This window comes from Mus caroli, unplaced genomic scaffold (genome assembly GCF_978045245.1).
Source record: "Mus caroli unplaced genomic scaffold, Mus_caroli_1 scaffold_5, whole genome shotgun sequence".
Lineage (NCBI taxonomy): Eukaryota > Metazoa > Chordata > Mammalia > Rodentia > Muridae > Mus > Mus caroli.
Genome location: NW_028227260.1, coordinates 5,939,833 through 5,958,017, shown reverse-complemented (window position 1 = coordinate 5,958,017; position 18,185 = coordinate 5,939,833). Strand labels below are relative to the sequence as shown.

At 38.7% G+C, this 18,185-nt stretch overlaps 1 pseudogene; it reads left to right on the top strand.

Moving 5' to 3' along the window:
- Nucleotides 1-459: 459 nt before the first annotated feature.
- On the top strand, nt 460-1,404 carry LOC110287350 (aldo-keto reductase family 1 member B1 pseudogene; annotated as a pseudogene).
- Nucleotides 1,405-18,185: the final 16,781 nt, after the last annotated feature.

Below are 18,185 nucleotides of genomic sequence, written 5' to 3'. Positions count from 1 at the left end.
TCTCTCTGTCTGTGTCTCTCTGTCTCTGTTTCTCTCCCTCTCCCTCTCCCTTTGCTGGCCAACCAGAATATACCCCTCAGCTACTGCTCCAGTACGGTATCCATGATGATAATGGACTAAACCTCTAAATCTATAAGCAAGTCCCCAAATAAACCCCTTTCTTTATAAGACTTGCCTTGGTCCTGGTGTCTTTTCAAAGCAATAGAACAGTTAGCTAAGTCAGGAATTGAGTATTACCATTCATCTCTTTCTTCTTCCTATCTGTAGATATCATATGCCCAGCTGCCTCTAGCTTCTGCCACCACAACTCCTCTACCATGGTGAATCATACCTTTGAACTATGAACCAAAATAAGCACTTTCTTTCTATTTTAGTTGCTTTTTTCATTGTATTTAATACAGTAATAGAAAAAGTGCCTAGTAGACATTTGCCGGTCCAGGTGTATAACATGCACCAATCATGGCTAGCCATCTGGAAATCAACAACAGCACCAAGATGCCCACTCTGGGCCTGAGTACCTGGAACTCCCCTCCTGGCCAGGTGACTGAGGCTGTGAAGGTTGCTATTGACATGGGGCATCACCACATTGACTGCACCCAGGTTCACCAGAATGAGAAGGAGGTGAGAGTGGCCCTCTAGGAGAAGCTCAAAGAGCAGGTGGTAAAGTGCCAGGATCTCTTCATTGTCAGCAAGCTGTGGTGCATGTTCCACAAGATCATGGTGAAAGAAGCTTGCCAGAAGACACTGAGTGACCTTCAGCGGGACTACCTGGATCTCTACCTTATTCACTGGCCAGCGGACTTCAAGACTGGGCCCGATTATTTCCCACTGGATGCATCAGGAAATGTGATTCCTAGTGACACCGATTTTGTGGACACTTGGATGGCTTTGGAACAACTAGTGGATGAAGGTTTGGTAAAAGCAATTGGTGTCTCCAACTTCAACCGTCTTCAGATTGAGAGGATCTTGAACAAACCTGGCTTAAAATATAAGCCTGCGATTAACCAGGTCGAGTGCCAAGCATACACTCAGGAGAAGCTGATTGAGTACTGCCATTGCAAAGGCATTGTGGTGACTGCATACAGCCCCCTTTGTTCTCCTGACAGGCCCTAGGACAAGCCTGAAGACCCTTCTTTCCTGGAGGATCCCAGGATCAAGGCAATTGCAGTCAAGTACAATAAAACTACATCCCAAGTGCTGATCCGGTTCCCCATTCAAAAGAACTTGGTAGTGATCCTCAAGTCTGTGACACCAGTTTGCATTACTGAGAACTTTAAGGTCTTTGACTTTTAGCTCAGCAGCAAGGACATGACCACTCTACTCAGCTGCAGCAGGAACTGGAGAGTGTGTGCCTTGGTGAGCTGTGCCAAACACAAGTATGACCCCTTCCATGCAGAAGTCTGAAGCTGCAGCAGATCCCTGCTCCTCCCTAAGTGGCATGCACCTGCTCTTTCTGCCTCCTCTGCCCTTGAAAGTGTCCTGTGTCCTGTGTCCCTCTGCACTGGGTGACACCTTCCAGAACAGATGGTGGGAGTTTGTTAATTTGACATAGAATCTGGAATACAGTACCAGTAGCTGAGGTGTCTCTACCAGCCTCTCTTGGTCTTTCTTCTTACCTACCTGGAGGAATTTAACACAAGTACGCTTTCCAACCAATGAGAAGCAAAATTTATAGCCCAAGTTGTGCCACTAACACTTAAATTTAAGTGCTTAGAACTGGAATCCTTTGGGTCAGATTTCTCCTTGCCTCAAATAAAAACTGCTTTTGTGAAAGAAAAAGAAAAAGAAGAAGAAGAAGAAGAAGAAGAAGAAGAAGAAGAAGAAGAAGAAGGAGGAGGAGGAGGAGGAGGAGGAGGAGGAGGAGGAGGAGGAGGAGGGTAAAAAATAACAAAACAAATAAAGTTAAATCAGGACTACTTGAGAGGTCAGATGAGGTTGCTGTACACAACAAGTAAAGGAAGGAAACAATCTCTTACAGACTCAACAGGGATAATGTACATATGCACTCATAGAGACTGCAATATGCACAATGCCTGCACAAATTCAAGCCAGACAAAATCTACATTGAGAAGGGTGAGAGTGCCAAAAGTTCCATTCCTAGCCAAGAAATTATTTGCAGGGAGAGGGAAAATCAGTTCTCTACAATGTAATGACACTGGGCATATCAACCATACCCCAGAGCTGCTGTCATGCTCAGCAGTAGCTGATCAACCCAAAATGGACTCCACATTATAGTGCATGCACTTTATGATTTGGTCAGTTTAGAGGGTTTCTATTGTGCTCTCTCTCTCTCTCTCTCTCTCTCTCTCTCTCTCTCTCTCTCTCTCTGTGTGTGTGTGTGTGTGTGTGTGTGTGAGAGAGAGAGAGAGAGAGAGAGAGAGAGACAGACAGACAGACAGACAGAGAAAGAGAGACAGAAAGAGACAGACAAACAGAGACAGAGAGACAGAGACAGACAGACAGACAGGCAGAGTGACAGACAGAGTACATGAAGTTCAGTAGGTATGGAAGTGAGAAGATCTGTAAGGACTTGAAGGAAGTGAAAGAATATGATACATTTTAAAAAGGAATAGGCCCCAAGAGATGGCTTGGTGATTAAGAGCAGTGAATGCTCTTCCAGAGAAAAGTAAAATAGACAAAAAGACCATCTGAGTTTCTAAAGGATGACAATTGGAATTAATTGACCTATATACTGTCATCAGTGATCATACAATAGCATTTAAGTTACAATCTGTCACTATTAAGTGATAAAGATGAAGATGAGCTAATTTGGTGTCTTGAAATTATGTAAATTCATGGAAATAAAGCATAGTTTTTTGATGTATTTATTATATTCTTTCCCATACTCTAACTCCTCCTAGATCCTCTTCCCTCACATCATGTCCTTTCTCTCTTACAAAGAAAGGAAAAGAAGGAGACAGAGAGGGGAAGGGAAGGGAAGGGAAGGGAAGGGAAGGGAAGGGAAGGGAAGGGAAGGGAAGGGAAGGGGAGGGGAGGGGAGGGGAGGGGAGGGGAGGGGAGGGGAGGGGAGGGGAGGGGAGGGGAGGGGAGGGGAAGGGAGGGGAGGGGAAGGGAGGGGAGGGGAGGGGAGTGGAGGGGAGGGGAAGGGAGGGGAGGGGAGGGGAGTGGAGGGGAGGGGAAGGGAGTGGAGGGGAGGGGAGGGGTAAAGAGAAGGGAGTTTGAGGGAAGGGGAAATAAGGGGGAGGGAAGGGGGCATGGAGGAGAAGGTAGAAGAGAGGAGAGGGAAGGAAGGGAGAAGAGAGGAAAAGACAGCAGAGGAGAGGAGAGGAAAAGACAGGAGGGGAGGGGAGGGGAGGGGAGGGGAGGGGAGGGGAGGGGAGGGGAGGGGAGGGGAGGGGAGGGGAGGGGAGGGGAGGGCAAAGAGGATACTAATATATATGGAGTTCAATTATGCTATTGATATACTCAGTGTCACTTCATTGAAGAATACTGATCCCCTCCCCCCAAGCACTATCAATTGAGAGAAGATGCTTCGATAGGGATGAGACTTTTCCTCACTTCACTCCATTGTGCAGGGCTTTGGTGGCTTGAACTTGCTCTCTGAGGCTTGTGCATGCTAGCAGTCTCTGTGAGTTCATTCATATGTACATCAGCCCTGTTGCATCTGGAAAGCTCTTTTTCCTTGAAATCTTCCATCACCTTTGACTCTTACAACTTTTCTACACACACACACACACACACACACACACACACACACACACACACTACTTCCTTGAGAGAAGGGTGTGATAAAGACAGCCCACTCAGGAAAGAGCAGTCCAAAGTCCCTCACTCTCTTCTAGTTGTACAGTTGTGAGTGTCCATGTTAATTATTATCTACTGCAAGAAGCTTCTCTGGTGAGGCATAAGGGGTAAGTACTTATTCTTCCAATCTTGTATTAACTGTAAATCTGAGTAACCAAAAAACATGATAAAAAGCTTCTCTTTCTAAATGCATTCAAATTAGTAAGTTAAAAAGAATGAGAATACTACCCATTTACATCTGAATTAGGGTTTCTCTATCAAATCAATGAGAAACAAGATCACAGAGCATAGAAAAAAATTTGCCTCCTGAAAAAAGAAATATATCATTCCCTCTGGATTATACAAAAGTATTCAATCTGAATTCTATCGAACCTCTAGATTCAACTGCCAATCAGGAGGAAATGTAGCAGAGAAATATATTGTCCTGTATGAGTATGCTATTAGCAAAATGCAGAGTAAGCAAAACTGTATACACCTCACAAGGTAAATACTGGAAAAGGATTGTAGATGGGGCCTGCATAATAAAAAAAAGACATAAAAGAAGCCAATTTGGGTATTGGAAAAATAGTTAATTCTGTAAAGTGTGTGTCTTTCTTTGCAAGCATACAAAAACGTAAATTCAATAACTAGAACCTAGTTTTGAAAAGCTGGGTGTGTGCTTGAAATCAGTCTCAGCTCTAAGGAAATGGAGACAGACAGCCTAGCCTATTAGCAGGTGAGTTCCTGGCCAATGCCAGCACCTCCAAATTTAAGGTAGACAGTATCTGAGAAAGAACACCTACGCGCTGTCCTGTTTCCACTCCACTCACCCCTTCATACATACATGCACACATACAAAACAATAATGGAAAGAATAAGGTGCCAACTTTTTAAACAGAACATGCTGAATTGAATAACGCAAATATGGAGGGAGACATTCAAGGAAGCAATCAATATACAATGTTAGAAGAGAGGTTCTTTGATAAGGAGGGGCTTGAAGAAAAACTTCACAAGATGACTAGTCACATATTTTCTGGCCTAGCTAGAAAGCAGAATGTTTGCTTTACTAATGCACTAAGGTACATACTTGTTTTGTGTATTTCCATATATGAATCTATTTCACAGTCAAAAGACTCTTATTAGTATCAAGTTATCATATTGTTATATTTCGCATCTATTTTTATTCACTCTCATGCTTAGATCTGTATCACTAGCCATCTTCTACCAACAGTAAAGAGTGGTTTTCAACTTCAGCACAATAGAGAAGTCAAAACCTTAGGTCATGATTATAGATTATTATAACACCTAGAATTTTGGCAATTTTTACCTATAGGATCAAAAGTTTATTATAAATCATTTTCACTGTGGAAATACAGGGGTTTGGTTTAATAGAGATTGTGAAAACAATGGAAGAAGGCTTCGGGATAGTGGGAATTGAAAGGCATTATTTTGTGAACTTTCATGACAGGCTATGCATTCCGAACAGTGGTACAAGTGACATTTTTCGCTGGGTTCTTTTGAGACCTGATTGTGGGAACATTTTGTCTCTACCTAGACTAAATCAAATTTTTCTGCTTTTGGTAAAAACGACAATAAAATCTGAAAAGTCTGTCTATCTTGAAGACAAGTCTAGACAAGTGATTAGGTTAAATGCCCCAAACATTTCATAATAGTCATATAAGGTGACATGTTAGAGAGGCATAAAGAATAATCCTATTATATTTACATGCTGATATTGCCCTTGAGGCTGGCCTAATTAGTCTTGTTAATCACCATGGCCCTTTCAGAGCAAAGCTAGTGAAAAGCAAAATCTAATTACTACTTTCCGTGGCCAAGCAGAGTTCCGGCTGTTGCAGCGCTTGGGCTCACAGCTGTCAGGAAAATATTGTTGTATTATTTTGACTTGACTTCTGCAATCTCTGATCAACTCTTCCATTTCTAGGTTATAAGGATACAAGCAATTTGAGGACAGAGACTATGCATCAGTCATCTTCACAGTCTACCTGCATTTAGCACACTGATCAAAGTAATGATAAGGTGCTCTCCATTTAATTCATTTGTTGAAAATAAAAACTATGTGCCTGCAGGGCAAGTATGCAATTAAACAAAAAATCTGCTTAGCTTTAATTTTTTCCATCTTCTTAATTAAGAGAAAATTAACAATCAGTGAAATGCACATATTTTAAGACTATCATTTGATGAGTTTTGAGAAATGCATGCAGCTGTATAACCCAAGCCCCAGGGTATAGAATATTAGCAGACTCCAGATGTTCTCCTATTTGCCTTCCAGTCAGTCAACAATAGGCTCCAAGAAGCAAATTCTTCTATAGGCCTATTCTAGAATTTTGTAATATAAGTGGAATAATCCAGGATGTTCTCTTTTGTATCTGTCTTGTGATAACATGCTTTTAACATTCATCCATATGGCCATGTATAACTGTGACCTGTTTCTTTTTTAATTGATTGTAAATCTACTGTATGAATATAACATATTTTCTCCATTAATGTGAAGGAGCCTTTGATTATTTCCAAGTTTAACCTATAATGAGTAAAAGTGCTATCATCATTCTTGAATAAATCACTATGTGAACATGTGCTCACCTTTAAACATATAAACCAAAGATAAGATTGATGGATTATAGGGTAGGTACATATTTTACTTTAAAAGAAACTGCCAAACAATCCGTAAAGTTGTCATATCACTTTCCACAACTCTGAATGCAAATTCCAGTTGCACAACATCCTTTCAAAATTTAGTGAGTATGTGATAGTATCTAATTACACTTTTTCTGATAACTTAAAGATGTTGATCATGAATTTTTTACTATTTGAAAATTTCATACATGCATATTATGTATTTTATAATACAACTCCACCTCTGCTCCCTCCCCTCCAGTTCCTCCACTATCCCCTCCCAAACACTTTTCCTTCTCGATATCATGTGCTCTTTCTTTAAACTCATGGAGTCTGCTTAGTGCTGTCCATGGATCCACATTGGTGCAGAACCATCTACTGGAACATGGGTTCTGGAGCATCTCAGGAACCACATCCTTGGGGAAAAATGGATTCTCCCTCTTCTACAAGCAGCAATTGCCATACATGAGCAACTGCTCATCAGCTACACATGGAACTTCATGAGCTCCCCTCCCCACATGTATACTTGGAATTTTGCTGATTTGATCTTGTAGAGGTCTTGTACATGCAGTCAGTTGCTGTAAGTTCATGTGTACATTAGCCTTTGCTATGTCTGGCAAATACCCTTTTGCTGTAAATGTGCATGACTTCTGCCTTTTACAGTCTTTCTTCCTTTCTTCCATGATATTATGTGAGTCTAGAAGGAAGGGTGTGTGATTAAGAGGTCATATTTAGAGCTGAGCATTCCACAATCTCTTATTCTCTTCATTTGACTAGTTGTGGATCTGTGTATTAATTGCAATCTACTGCAGAAATAAACTTTTCTGGTGAGGATTAAGAAATGCACTAATCTATATAAAGATAGGAACTTAGGAGGAAATTTATTACCATGCCCTTTAACAAAATAATACTATATTAGGTTCTAGTCTAGGGACTATAACCTAGCCAGGCAAGTGTTCTGGGTCCTGTTAACAGAATGGGCCTTAAATACAATCAGAAAGTTGTTGGTTACCCCATAATATTCATGCCACATTTGTGCCAATGGGTTTATCTTGCTGGTACAATCATTATTGTATCTCACAGGGTTCATAGCTGTGTAAAAATATTGATTTCCTTTTTCTCAGATGTATGCATACCACCTTCCAGTGAATGAATGTTAGCTAATAGGTATGAAGAAGTTTCCATATCAATATTAGCTTTATTTCCCCATGTTCTATGACTCCATTATGTAGTTTATTCAGCATTAGGATCTTCCCACCAAGTTCTGGAGAACAACCAAAAACAAGGACAATAGCCTGTAATGTTGAAGAGGGGATATTACTGACCAACAATTCCAAGTTAAATAATCCATCCTTGACAATGGGATGTTTACCCAATAGCCTATGTCATCTGAGAAAGCCATTGTACCCCTGCTGTAGAATGACTCCATTTAAATGTCTTTTATATATGTACCCGTATATATTTTAGTAAGTTTTAACAATAATAGATTTGCTTGGGGCATTTACATTTTCAAAGGTGTTTAATATTAGTTATCACTCCCCATAACACTCTACCCTTCCCTCCTATCAACAACCACATTTAACTAATCCTTTCTTACTATTACCCTTTCCTCCTCGTACCAACTACATACTATCCCACACTCCGCATTACTCCTAATTTTCTGAATATTCAAGGCTAGCATCCACATCTCATTCAAAATAATTATTTCCAGCTCCATTTATTTATTTGCAAATTTCTATTTTTTTTATTTTTCTTTTTAGCTTAATAACATTCCATTGTATTTACTTATAACATTTTCATTAGCCATTCATCAACTGGTGGACATCTAGACTGTTTCCATTTCCTCGCTGTTATGAATAATGTAACAAAGTATCTTTAAACAACTATCTCTGTAGCAGGGCATAGAAACCATTGGGAAGGTGCTCAGGAATGGTATGACTGGATCATATGGTAGATAAAAGCAGATTCATTTCTCAGTGGAAAAGAACTCAAAGTGTAGATAAAAATACTATATTCCTACAGCCACCTGCATTTTAACAGAGGCCAAAAAATACACTGGCGAGAAGAGACAGCTTCTTCACGAAATGGTGCTAGTCCAACAGAATGACATATATCAATGATTATCACTCATCTTGCCCAAAACTCAACTCCTTCAACATAAGACATAATGCCTGATTCTCGTACAGAATTGGCTTTAACTTATGGAACAAGGAAAAACTTTCTGAACAAGAACCCAATAGCACAGGCATTAAAACCAATAACCAGCAAATAGGACTTCCTTCGTGAAACTAAAATGTGTAGCCGCCCACAGGTCAAATGAACTGGGTTCCTGAAGAAGAGGCTGGAGCTATATAGAAGGAAACGGCGGGAGAAATAATGAAACCAAAACACAATTCTGATTAAGGCCCAAGAGTTTATTAAGAGTCTGAGCTTATAAAGGGGGAAGGCCCATTCCCCACCACGCCAGGAACTCCATGCTTTGTTGCCAGTCTGTCAGCACTTGGTCCAGGCTGTCAGCACTTGTTCACCAGGCTGTTGCTTATCTCAGGAAGACAGGTTCAGCCTCTCAGCGGGTAGATGTCTTGGAGAAGAGTGCAGGTAGCAGAACAATAGACCTATCTAGATTGGAAGACTACACCCTAGGTGGTCTCCTTCACAGTGGCAGAACAGGTCTGAGCCAGCCTGCTCAAGGCTGGGGGAGGCTACAAAAAGACCTCTATACAGCAAAGGATACCATCATTTGATGGAAGAGTCAACATACAGAATGGGAGAAAACGTATTTACCAGCTATACAGCTAACATAGGAGTTGTACATAGAATATACAAAGAAGTCAAATAGCTAAGCAACAAAGAACAAACAACCCAATTCCATTTTGGTAGGAGCGCCATCTGGTGCAGCCACAGTGAAATTCTGTATAGGTCTTCCTCAAACGTAGTCAATTCAGGCATTCTTATTAGCCAGTTGCATATGTTCTTATGAATGGTCAATTTAAATTTTAGGTTATTTTACTTAAATGTTTACATTTTTTAGATTTTCTATTTTCTAGAGTAGGTCAAAGGGATAGAGAAGAGACAGACATGTCCCATAAGCAAATGGTGGTTTATAAAGGTAAATGGAAAAGCCTGTGTTAGGACAAGGTGTTTAATTTTAATTGGGCATATTAATTAGGTGAGCCAAAGGTGGCTATGGTTGATGAACTAAAATACTCTGATAGATGGACCTTGGTAGTCAACCTCAAGAGGAGAATGTAGCCAAATAAGGGAAGAGATCTTGGAGACTAGTTTTAGGAATGTTTTGAACATGGCAGAAGTAATCGGAGAGAAAGGCTGAGCAGAGTTTCGTCAAGCTACATCAATAAAGTCTCATTAACATGGCTGCTTAACTAAGACCTGACCAAGGCCAACACTAATAGATATGCTATCATGGAAGGGAGAAATTTCATAGAGCCCTAATCATAGACAAACAAAACAAAACAAAAACAAAAACAACCAAACAAAAAAAAACCTATAGATAATGACTGCTCAGAAAAGAAAAAAGAGCACCTAATTGGTTATCCAATAGCAAATGGTCATTCATGAATTCAGGTATACTATGGTTATAGTTATATATTTATGTATATAAGTATATATGTAACAATAAAAACTAAAGACCTGGGGGTGGTGGCACTGGCCTTTAATTCCAGAACTTAGGAAGGAGTCCAACCTGATCTACAGAGTGAGTTCGGAGACTACTGGAGTTACATAGTGAGACACTGTTTCAAATAAATTAATGATAATAATAATAATAATAAAACAATAATAATAAAATAACAAGTAAAGGAGGGCAAGAATTTGATATTCTTAAACATGGGAAAAGCTGGAGTTGGAGGAAGAAAATTTAATAGATGAAAATGACATGATTTTATTTTATTGTATTTTAATTTTTAAATACATGTTACATATTTTAATCCTAAAATTCTTCTTCAGTGAACCAAGGCTCTCATGAATGTGAGGCACTTCATAGCTTACCTACATGTCCAACCCCTGTTTCTTTGTTATAGTTCAAACATTATATTCTAATATTTACTGTATTTTTTCAGTGCCCATTTTTTTCTAAATATTTATATGTTGAATAGTTGTTTTAGAACACTGGTTCTTTCTTCTGATTCTATTTGACGATTTTCTACTTATTCTCACATAACATTTAAATGTATACTTTACATCCTGAACATTGTTTCTGAAAATCTAGACTGATTGTCTTATAATGAACATTAGATTGATTAATTTAATTTCTGGTGGTCCACCTTGTATGTTTTGAAACTTGATTTCAGATTTGTTTGTAGTCTATAGTATACATTCCTCTAAGACCACAATAACCCTATTAAGGCATGGTCTTTCTAATTTCTCGGTTAAATTACTAGGGTATTGAACATCTCCTCATTTGAGTTGCCTAAGCTCCTGATTGATTTTATCTCCACATCTTCGTCAGATATTTTCTACTAGAACTCACAGAGTTTGTGTTTAACTTGTCCACAGCAAAGATTTAAGATGTCACATATGCAGATTTCTGAAAACCTCAATCTAATAGGATCTAGCTAATTTTCCAATCCAAAAATCTAATCCAATTCCTTAGCACACAAGGACTGCTATTCTCTGGGTTGTTTCTTTGCACAATTGTTTGAGAAGTCTACCCAATCCAAAAGCAGATACGGAAATTATTAAAGCCTGGTAGTCTATTATCTTAAAGTATTTGCTTCAGTTTTAACATTGTATCTAGTTGAATAGTTACTTGTAATGTAAATGCAGCTCTTGTGACCATAGTCCTACCACTATCAGACTAAAATAATTTTATAACTTTTTCCCTGTTTATTAAAAGCAGATTATTTTCTCATACAATATATCCTGAGTACAGTTTCCCTCCCAGTTCCTTCCCACCTTCACTCTCCAGATCCATTCCCTTTCTGTTTCTCATTAGAAAAGAACAGGCTTCTAAGAGATAACAACAAAACATGGCAAAATAAAATATAATAAAATAGAAATCATCACATCGAAGTTTGACAAGGCAAGCCAACAGAAGGAAAAACAGTTATGGTTTCATAGTGCCATCGATTTGCTTCAAGGTGAACCTTAAACTTGGCTAATCTAGTTTAGTGTCTTTAAATGTGCTTGCTATGCTCTTTGCATTTTGTGTCATACGCAAGTTTGGAATTCAATGCAAGATTAAGGATCTTTCTTTGAAACAATGTGTCTGGGCCGATTTATAGGCAATCTCCATCAGTCCTCTGAAACCCAGTTTATGAGTCATTGCCAAGAGAACTGAGAATTGAGAAACTGTTCAATATCCTTTCTTCAGTTATAAATATGTGGTTGCTTCCTGTTTGTTTCTGAAAAATGAAAACAAGCTAATAATAACCAACAGAGAACTTTTTGATAGATTTTATAGAAGGTAAATGTGTTTGAGTACCTCAGAGGGCTGTATTTTAAGACACACTTCAACAGGTTTATGATTTTCTTTATGAACTTAAGAAATGGTTTAAAATTCTCAAACATTTTTCCTAAATAAACCTTTACAAAATGTAAGTGGTTTTTCTTTATTTTTTAAAGGTGATTTTATTTATTAACATATTCTCTTTTTTCTTTTTATTCAGAAGGCATTTTTCTCATATCATATATTCTGATTACAGTTTCTCTCCCCTTTTAGACTGGATGTTCCAAGGTCTCTCACTCTCTGGCTGTGGGTCTTCGTATTTGTTCAAATCTGCTACAATTCTCTGATGTTGGATGGGCAAGGCACTGGAAAAAGCAGAAGGTCATTAGGAGTCATTTTAGTGTTTTGATATTTGGTTTTAGCCTAGGTCCCTAGGCTAGCTTAGCCTAAGATTCTTGGTTATCCAGGCAGTGTCTGGTATGAGTTCCTCTAGGGAAATGGGCCTTAAGTCAAATCAGATATGTATTGGTTACTCACACAAGCTTTGTGCCACCATTCCACTAGCATATTTTACAAGCAGAACAGAATTGAAGAGCCAAGGTTTTGTATCATATCTGGGTTGATGTTTACATTTCTATTCTGGTAATGTGTAGAGCAACTTCCTATAGCAAAGATGCTAGAACATAGGAGTGAAGGCTCTATGTAGACATTAGCTCAATTTCAAGAAAGGGACTTTGCTATCAGTTTCTGAAAAGCAACCTATAGTCTTGCAAGAGCCAAGGTTGTTTAAGGAATCTTGTGTACCACTGGACCCTTTTGGCTAACTCAATTAGATGTAACACAATTCTAGTATTGGAACCTTCATTTGGTGACAAAAGATACCTGGAACTCTCTTTACCCCATTACTTGGCAATTTCATTTAGACTTCTTTCATATATGTATGCATTTTAGGAAGCTTCTACTATATTAGTTTCCCATACCACCCCTCAAATAGCCCTCAATTTTAACTGTCTTTCCCTGTATTCATCCCTCAACTCCCTCTTCACTCCCCCTCCCAACTTGATCCTTCCACCCCAGTCTCAACTCCCCCATTCATAACTATTATTCTATTTCCCTTTTATTAGGGAGATATGTCTGCACCCCCACCCCTGATGTCTCTTACTGTATACATAACCTCTGTAGTTCTACAGTTATCACTACCTAATCAACTAATATCGATATATAAGCAAATACATACTATATTCATCTATGCAAGTAAGGGATACCTCAATCAGAACAATTTTTTTTCTAGTTCCATCCATTTGCCTGCAAACTTTGTGATGCCACTTTTTCCCTAAAGACTGAGTAATATCATGTAAATGTACCACATATTCTTCATCCATTCTTCTGTTGAATAACATCTAGACTGTTCCCAATTTCTGGCTATAATTAATAAAGCAACAATGAACATGACTGAGTAAGTGTCTTATGGGATGGTGGAGCATCTTTTGTGTATATACTCAGCATCAGTATAGCTGGGTCTTGAGGTACAACTATTCCTAGTTTTCTGAGAAACCATTAAATTGATTTCCACAGTAGTTGCACTCCCACCAGCAATGGAGGAGTATTCCTCTTGCTCCACATCCTCACCAGCATGTGGTACCTCTTGAAATTTTATATCTTAGTCATTTTGATTGGTGTAAGATGGAACCTCACGATGGTTTGGGTTTGCAATTCCCTCATAACTAAGGGTGTTGAATCTCTCTTTAAGTGCTTCTTAGCCATTTGAGATTCCTCTATTGATAATTCTGTTTAGATCTGCTCCCCATTTCTAACTGGGTTCTTTTTCTTAATATCCAGGTTTTCAATAAGTTTACCTTATTAAATGTGTAGTTGATAAAAATTTTTTCTAAAATCTATAATATGTATTATAGATTTTAATATTATATATTTATATATAATATAAAATGTGTAATGAATATGTTATAATATGTAATAATATCTATAATATCTAATTAAATGTATAAATATAAAATATATAAAATCCTAAAAAATCTATTCTCTAGACTGCTGCTTTAGCTAAATGATGGTTTCCTTTTCCCATGCAGAAGGTTTTCAGTTTCATAAGGTCCAATCTATTAATTGATGATCTTAGTACTTGTATCATTGGCATTCTGTTCAGAAAGTTGTCTCCTATATAACAGTGAGTATAGGGCTATTCTGTACATTCTTCTTTATCAAGTTCATTGTATCTGATTTTATATTGAGGTCTTTGATCCATTTGGAGTTGAGTTTTGTACTGAGTGGTAAGTACAGATTTTTTGCATTTTTATACATGCAGCTGTCCAGTTTGACCAACAGCTTTTGTTGAAGATGCTGTCTTTTTTTCCAGTGTGTATCAATGGCTTCTTTGTCAAAAAGAAGGTGTATGTAGATTTATATCTGGGTGTTCAATTCAATTACATTGATCAACATGTCTGTTTTGTGCTCATATCTTGCTATTTTTATTACTATGGATATGTAGTACAATTTTAGGGCAGGGATTGGAATACCTCCTGGAAGTTTTTGTTATTCGGGGTTGCTTTTAGCTTTACTGGTTTGTTAAATTTTCAAGTGAAGCTGAAAACATTCCTTTCAAGATCTGTGAAGAATTGTGTTGAAATTTTGATGGGGATTGCATTGAATCAATCAACAAGCATGGGAGATCTTTCCATCTATGATATCTTCTTCAGGAAGAGGTTTTAAATCCTCAAACACTTTCCTAAATCAACCTTTTAAAAAACTAAAAGGTTGTTTTACTTATTTTGGTTTTTTGTTGATCGTTTGTTTTTGTTTTGTTTTGTTTTGTTATTTGGTTTGATTTTTGTTTGCTTGAGATAGAGCTTTGATATATATCCCAAGATTGCTTGAGCTCTCTATCTTCCTGCCCTTACCTCTTAAGTGTTGAGATGATAGATCTCTGCCATTGTCTTAGTTGTTTTTTAATTGCTGTGAAAAAAAACCACTGAGTCAACTTCTAAAAGGAAGCATTTCATTTGAGGCTCACAGTTTCACAGGGTTAAAAACCATGACCATCATGGAAGGGAGCATAGCAGCAGACAGGTGGAGCAAGAGCTGAAAGTTCATATCTCAATCCACAAGCAGGAGGCAGAAAATCTGAGAATCATATAGGCTTTTTGAAACCTGAACTTCTGCCCCTGGTGGCACACCTTTTGTAACAAGGCCACACCCTTTAATCTTCCCAAACAGTTCTACCATCTAGGGATTAGAGATTCAAAATAAATTTTATATTCGCTGTATGTCCTTTGCTTTCACTTATCTTGTTATTAAAAATAATTGTTTTATAGAAATTAATGGTTTTGCAGGAAAAAATAATTGGTTATTATATAGTTCACTTGTTGCACTACATACTTATAAAAGCTCTTCTGTAAATACTAAATGGAAATGCACTAATATGATACAGTTTAAAACAGAATGAAATAAATATCTCAGAGACTGCTCTGGTTGGGGAGGCAGAAATCCGGCCTACGTAGGGCCACAAGCCTCTTCCGGTCAGAAAAGCACCGGGGTATCTAGGGCGCAGGGTCAGCTGACACTTGCCAGCTACCCACAACACCCGCCACAGGATCTTAAGACTTCTGGTGAGTGGAACACAGCTTCTGCTCCAAACCAATTGCGCACGGGACCTGAGACTGCATTAGTTAAAGAAGCAGAAACCGGCCTGAGTAGGGCCACAGGCCTCATCCGGCCGGACCAGCACCAGGGTAGCTAGAGCGCAGGGTTGGCTGACACTCGCCAGCTACCCACAACACCCGCCACAGGATCTTAAGACTTCTGGAGAGTGGAACACAGCTTCTGCTCCAATCCAATTGCGCGCGGGACCTGAGACTGCATTAGTTAGGGAAGCAGAAAACCATCCTGAGTAGGACCACAGGCCTCTTCCGGCTGGACCAGCACCGGGGTACTGCCAGCTACCCACGACCCCTGCCACAGGATTTTGAGACTGCTGGTGAGTGGAACACAGCTTCTGCTCCAATCTTTAAACAGTGACAACGACAACAACTAACCCCAGAGATTACCAGATGGCGAAAGGTAAACGTAATAATCTTACTAACAGAAACCAAGACCACTCACCATCATCAGAACCCAGCATTCCCACTTCGCCCAGTCCAGGGCACCACAACACACCGGAAAAGCTAGACACGAATCTAAAAGCATATTTCCTGATGATGGTAGAGGACTTCAAGAAGGACTTTAATAACACACTTAAAGAAATACAAAGGAACACTGGTAAACAGGTAGAAGACAGTAAAGAGGAAGCACAAAAATCCCTTAAAGAATTGCAGGAGAACACTGCTAAAGAGTTACAAATCCTTAAAGAAAAACAGGATAACATAATCAAACAGGTAGAAGTCCATAATGAAAAACAGGAAAACACATCCAAACAGATGATGGAAATGAACAAAACCATACTAGACCTAAAAAGGGAAGTAGACACAATAAAGAAAACCCAAAATGAGGCAACACTGGAGATAGAAACCCTAGGAAAGAAATCTGGAACCATAGATACCAGCATCAGCAACAGAATACAAGAGATGGAAGAGAGAATCTCAGGTGCAGAAGATTCCATAGAGAACATCGGCACAACAATCAAGGAAAATGTAAAATGCAAAAAGATCCTAACTCAAAACATCCAAGAAATACAGGACACAATGAGAAGACCAAACCTACGGATAATAGGAGTGGATGAGAATGAAGATTTTCAACTCAAAGGACCAGCAAACATCTTCAACAAAATTATAGAAGAAAACTTCCCAAATCTAAAGAAAGAGATGCCCATGAACATACAAGAAGCCTACAGAACTCCAAATAGACTGGACCAGAAAAGAAATACCTCCCGACACATAATAATCAGAACAACAAATGCTCTAAATAAAGATAGAATACTAAAAGCAGTAAGAGAAAAAGGCCAAGTAACATATAAAGGCAAGCCTATCAGAATTACACCAGATTTTTCACCAGAGACTATGAAAGCCAGAAGATCCTGGACGGATGTTATACAGACACTAAAAGAACACAAATTCCAGCCCAGGCTACTATACCCAGCCAAACTCTCAATTAACATAGATGGAGAAACCAAAGTATTCCACGACAAAACCAAATTCACACATTATCTCTCCACGAATCCAGCCCTTCAAAGGATAATAACAGAAAAAAACCAATACAAGGACAGGAACCACGCCCTAGAAACAACAAGAAGGTAATCCCTCAACAAACCTAAAAGAAGACAGCCACAAGAACAGAATGGCAACTTTAACAACAAAAATAACAGGAAACAACAATTACTTTTCCTTAATATCTCTTAATATCAATGGACTCAACTCCCCGATAAAAAGACATAGACTAACAAACTGGCTACACAAACAAGACCCAACATTTTGCTGCTTACAGGAAAATCATCTCAGAGAAAAAGATAGACACTACCTCAAAATGAAAGGCTGGAAAACAATTTTCCAAGCAAATGGTATGAAGAAACAAGCTGGAGTAGCAATTCTAATATCTGATAAGATTGACTTCCAACCCAAAGTCATTAAAAAAGACAGGGAGGGACACTTCATACTCATCAAAGGTAAAATCCTCCAAGAGGAACTATCAATCCTGAATATCTATGCTCCAACTACAAAGGCAGCCACATTCATTAAAGAAACTTTAGTAAATCTCAAAGCACACATTGCACCTCATACAATAATAGTGGGAGACTTCAACACACCACTTTCACCAATGGACAGATCATGGAAACAGAAACTAAACAGGGACACAGAGAAACTAAGAGAAATTATGAATCAAATGGATCTGGCAGATATCTACAGAACATTCTATCCTAAAACAAAAGGATATACCTTCTTCTCAGCACCTCATGGTACCTTCTCCAAAATGGACCACATAATTGGTCACAAAACAGGCCTCAACAGATACAAAAATATTGAAATTGTCCCATGCATCCTATCAGATCACCATGGACTAAGGCTGATCTTCAATAACAAAATAAATAATAGAAAGCCAACCTTCACGTGGAAACTAAACAACACTCTTCTCAATGATACCTTGGTCAAGGAAGGAATGAAGAAAGAAATTAAGGACTTTTTAGAGTTCAATGAAAATGAAGCCACAACATATCCAAACTTATGGGACGCAATGAAAGCATTTCTAAGAGGAAAACTCATAGCTCTGATTGCCTCCAAAAGGAAACTAGAGAGAGCACAGATTAGCAGCTTGACAACACACCTAAAAGCACTAGAACAAAAGGAAGGAAATTCACCCAAGAGGAGTAGACGGCAGGAAATAATCAAACTCAGGGGTGAAATCAACCAAGTGGAAACAAGAAAAACTATTCAAAGAATCAACCAATCAAGGAGCTGGT